This window comes from Blastomyces gilchristii (assembly GCF_000003855.2).
Source record: "Blastomyces gilchristii SLH14081 genomic scaffold supercont1.28, whole genome shotgun sequence".
Classification (NCBI taxonomy): Eukaryota; Fungi; Ascomycota; class Eurotiomycetes; order Onygenales; family Ajellomycetaceae; genus Blastomyces; species Blastomyces gilchristii.
This window is the reverse complement of record NW_003101654.1, coordinates 605,926-611,788: the sequence shown is the minus strand read 5'-3', so window position 1 is coordinate 611,788 and position 5,863 is coordinate 605,926.

Below are 5,863 nucleotides of genomic sequence, written 5' to 3'. Positions count from 1 at the left end.
CAATTTATAAACAGTTTTTGTATTCTGAGCTGGACTTTTCTGATTTGCATATCTGAAACTGATAAATGTATAATAGTTGACTCTATAGATATAGGAAAAACCTTGAGATCTAAAGGTTCTCAGGTAGATATCATAGTCTATGACTGTATACATCTATAATTAAAGAATAATAATAATAATAATAATAATACTGTCTTAATACATCATCAGAGATTTATAATGTCTTTTATATGAGCTTACTTCACTGCACTGTCACTGATCTGTTCCCTTCTTAACTGACTTTCAACTGACAGCCGCCAGAAATCATAAAAGAAGATAATGAACTTGAATGAGAGATTGAAGATATTCTTAATAACAAAGTCTGCAGCTGCAGCTGACAATATCTTGTGAAATAAGTCAGCTATAATTATCTGAGCTGAACTCTGAGTTCTGTATTATCTGAGATCACAGCCCTTGACTGATGAAAGCTATTATTATTATTATTATTCTTCAATTATAGATGTATGCAGTCAGAGACTATGACATCTACCTGAGAATCTTTAGTTCTCAGGGTTTTTCCCATATCTATAGAGTCAACTATTATACATTTATCAATTTCAAATATGCAAAATCAGAAAATTCCAGCCCAGAATACAAAAACTGTTTACAAATTGCAGTATTTCAACACCTTCTGATAGTTTGAAACCATTTGAAAATATTATGACAAAAGAAAAGAGAACATAGTCTTAAAGATAGACACATTAAATAGATAGAGAAAAGAACAGAAGGAAACAAGTACAGTAAAGAGAGACTATAACAAAACAAAATTATTAAAAGATGATATATAGCTGTTTTAACAGACTATATCTAGTCAATTTTCACCTCTTCATATTCAGATACTTCTGAATTCAGCCATTTTCTTGTAGCTGCTCTAGTTTCTGATAGAAAGTCTATTAAGTATTTAGTTCCTGTCTCAGTTGAGAATAAGAACCTTATATTTAATTGATTTAAATCATACTTCTTCTTTAATCTGACTCTGAGACTATTGTATAATGCACAATGCATTACAATATGCTCAGGATTTTCATTCACATTGCAGAATGAGCACGCTGTTGAATCAAATCTATCATCAAATCTTTGTATATAAGATTTGAAATAACCATGTCCTAGTTTCAGCTGAATTATAGATGAGAATATTTTCTTTTTACATTTAATTGAACAAGATTTCCACTTTGGTTTTGTCTCAAATCTTGAATAATGTATACTCTTCTTTTGTTTCTGCCAGCTTTCATTTCACTTGTTTAAACAAGATTCTTTTATCTTTCTCTTTATGAAAGACCAGGACACTGTTTTTTGAATAGATCTGCTTAATTCTGAACCCTTTTTTGCAGCTGAATCAGCCAATTCATTGCCATGAATATTTATATGAGCAGGAACCCAATGCAGATGAATTATCAGTTTTGATATTCTTCTCTTTTGAATTTTCAAAACAGAGTTTAAAATCAGTTCAAGATTCATTTGACCATTATGAACTGATGAAAGCTACATATGATTAAGAAAGAGAGGGAAGACTAATGTAACAGGCTGTGCCTGATCAATTATATAGACTATTTCATTACACTTCACAGATTTCTACCACTCTGATTCTCAGTTGCTGATTCTCATCTGAAAATCTACAGAATTTCTATTCTTTCACTCTGAAGCTTCACTGTGTACAAAAACCCCTATTCTTTCACTCTGAAGTTCCACCGCATATGTCACTGTGTACATGTATAAATATCCACCTCAATTGCTGATTCTCACATTTTCTCTTTCTTTCCTTCTCTAATGTTTTTCTCTTTGTTATATAAGACCTATCAATATTATACTGATCTATTCAGTGTAGACTTCTTATAATATCAATTTTATCTCAGATTTCTGAAATTTAGACTGTGAATCTGAAGTCTTTGATGCTGAACTATTTATAATAGTAAAAACTTTTAAACTCATTGAAAAAAAATCTCATAAAAGAGAAAATAGTTTGAAAGAGATATAGATATTCTCTGACAGTCAAGCTGCTTTAAGAAGACTTAGAAATAGTTAGATTTATAATGATTAAATAAATCTTAAATTGATTTTAAACTCTGTTTTAAAAATTCAAAAGAGAAGAATATCAAAACTGATAATTTATCTGCACTGAGTTTCTACTTCTATAAATATTTATAGCAATGAATTGACTGATTCAGCTGTAAAAAAGAGTTCAGAATTAAACAGATCTATTCAAAAAATAGTATTCTGATCTTTTGTAAAGAGAAAGATAAAAGAATCTTATTTAGATAAGTGAAATGAAAGCTGGCAGACATAAAAGAAGAGTATACATTATTCAAGATTTGAAATAAAATCCAAGTGAAAATCTTATTTAATCAAATGTAAAAAGAAAATATTCTCATCTATAATTCAGTTGAAACTAGAATATGACTGTCTTAAATCTTATATATAAAGATTTGATGATAGATTTGATTCAATAGAATGCTTATTCTGTAATACAAATGAAAATTCTGAATATATTGTAATACACTGTACATTATACAATAGTCTCAGAGTCAGATTGAAAGAGAAGTATAATCTAAATCAATTAAATATAAGGTTCTTATTCTCAACTGAGACAGAAATTAAATACTTAATAGACTTTCTATCAGAAACTCAAGCAGATAAAAGAAAATGACTAAATTCAGAAACATCTGAATATAAAGAGAAGAAAATTGATCAGATATAGTCTGTTAAAACAGCTATACACTATTTTTTAATAATTTGTTTTGTTACAGTCTCTCTTTACTTTACTTTTTCCTTTCTATTCTTTTCTATCTATTTATTTAATGTGTCTATCTTTAAGACTATATTCTCTTTTCTTTTGTCATGATATTGTCAAATGATTTCAAAGTATCAGAAGATGTTAAAATACTGTAATTTATAAATAGTTTTTGTATTCTGAGCTGAAATTTTCTGATTTTACATATCTGAAATTGATAAATGTATAATAGTTGACTTTATAGATATAGGAAAAACCGTGAGAACTAAAAGTTCTCAGATAAATGTTATAATCTCTGACTGCATACATCTATAATTGAATAATAATAATAATAATTATAATAATAAGGTCAGTAGATTACTCTTTCATAGTAGTAAAATACTGCTGAGATATCACTTCAACTATTCTCACTCACAGAATAGAAGAGAGGTATTCACTTATTATCTATATAGAATAGCTAGATGCTGACTTCTTATTAAAAAAGTTAATAATTGATTTTTCTTCTACTGATAATATATACAAGAGTTACTGTATTTCTCATACAATCTTCTTAGTATACTAAGTACTATATCTGTGATATTCTCATAATAACTCTGTAGTTCATGAGCTCACTATTTAAATAAAGTAGTTAAGCTCACTTATATAGCTTCTTAGATAATTATCTCTATATAATATAACTGACTAGTTACTACTTCAGTTCTATTATATTATAATTTAAATTACTTAATTTAATCATAAGTTTAAATCAGTCAAGCTCTGTTAATGAATTAATATAATCTTATATACTTATACTGAGACTAATCTGATCTTACTCTCTGAGGAAAACTTTATATTATTCTCTAGAGTATGTATATCTCTACTCTGATCTCTTGAAGAATAACATTGTTCTTCTATGTCTAATCTATCTACGCGAGTTACACTAAATAGGTTGGAGTAGCACGTGACTAGAGTAGATGTAGTAATCACTAACACCTTCTCTTGCTACGCCGTAGCCTGTAATAAGCCGCCACCCGGGGTCTCTCTCATTCTCAAATCTTTCAAAAATGCAATAATAATTAATTACATCAATCAGACTCTGATTTCCTCATTAGAAAAGGCGTCCGTACAGTAATAATCATAAAAATCAAGAAATATATGCAAAATATACTTATTCACTGTATTATTATTAGACTGATCATGTGACCGTGTCTGAAACCAGGACTAGATTTTTTGATAGTCTTATTATCAATTCAACTGATCTCATTACACAGTTTTAACATTAGATAGTAGTCTCATACTGTCTCAGTGAGACTTACTGTCTACTCTTATCACATTTTTCAAATAAGATCATGATTTTCACTTCTTAATTTAAATTATTTTTATTGCTTTAAATGACTTTAAATCTTATTTGAGTATTATCAAAAAGTGTTACTTTTTAAAAAATTAAAAATAGTCTAAAAAAACCTTAAAATGTCTAAAAATAGTAACTTTATGCTAAGAATGAGACTAAATGAGATCAAATAAGATCACTTTCTCATTTTTTTCAAGTCACAGTTTCATTTTAAGATCTGATATATAGTCACTTTGCATGTTTTTTTAATGACTAGTCCCAGTGGGATTCACATCAAGAAATGTATGAGATCAGATTAAATGAGATTAAATGTAAAATTCATAATCTCAGCAGTCAGTTTAATTAGTATTATCATTCATTTCTTTCTGATCTCTTTTAAATCAATTCTTTTGATAAAATCTTCAAACGCAGGCTTCATCAGTGACTTGGTGAGCCTGTCAGCTATATTCACTGTAGAATTAACATGTTTCATCATAATTTTCCCTTTTTCAATCAAATAATAGAGAATATGATATCTAATCTCAATATAATATGATCTTTGTATTAAAGACTTTCCTTTTGCTAGATCAATTGCTCTCTTATTATTCACTCATAGATATGAGTATATTTTCACTTTTTCATCATGCATCAACTCAGTGTCATATAACATGTCATTTAATTATATTATCTCACAAGCTGCCTTCCTAGCTGCAATATATTCAGCTTCTGTGATTAATTTGATAATAGATGTCTGTCTCTGTAACTGTCATGAGATCAGTGACTCATTAATCAATATAATGTAGCTGATACTCAATTTGTATTGAGAATTCACCCCTGCTCAGTCTGAATCACAGTATATCACAGAACTCAGGTCATCTTCTATCTTCTTCTTATATAATATGTCATGATTCTTTGTCTTCTTGACATAACATAGAACATGCTTCAATACTACTTAACCTCTCTTATGCAGATATGAGTTAAAACATAAGAGATAGTTAACTGTGAACACCAGGTCTGACCAGCTGCTTGAGATCAAATATTGCAATGATCTCAATTCTCACTAATATCTCATAGCTGTAAAGTCATCATTCAATCTTTCTGCCTCATCAGGTGTGAATTTCAGTTGTATACTGACTGTCATCAGAGTATCAGCCAGATTTATCTTATTCATGTTCAAATCTTTAAGAATCTTCTCAATGTAATGACTCTGTGTAATCACTAGATTGTCATTCCTCTGATGTTTGATCTTCATTTCAAGATATAACTTGATATCTTTGTCATTCTTTGTCTCAAATCACTTTGTAATCTCTCTCAATACTCAGTCTAATTGCAGTTCTTGAGATTCTATCATCTGACAATCATTAACATGCAATGTCAGATAGATCTTGTGAATAGAATGATACAGAAATCTACTGTTATAAGATGATATCTTGAATCTCAATGTAGTCAGATACTCTGATACAAGAAAATACTATATTCTTACAGCTTGCTTTATTTTATATAGACTCTGGCAGAGTAGTCTCATCAAGCTCTCTCTGCCATGCTTAACATCTGTGAGCAGTTGTATATAGATCATCTCATTCTGTAATAGTATATCATTCAAAACCATGAATACATAGTCAATTGATTTAACCTTTCATTCTTTGACAGTTGATATAGTGAATAGGCTGCATGATGTAGGCCCTGATATCACTGCAGCATATAATCTTATATAGTGAATACTCTGCTATTGCAAGAACTCTCTAATTATTCAGCAAGCTCTAAAACAGATGATTTCTTTCTTATTA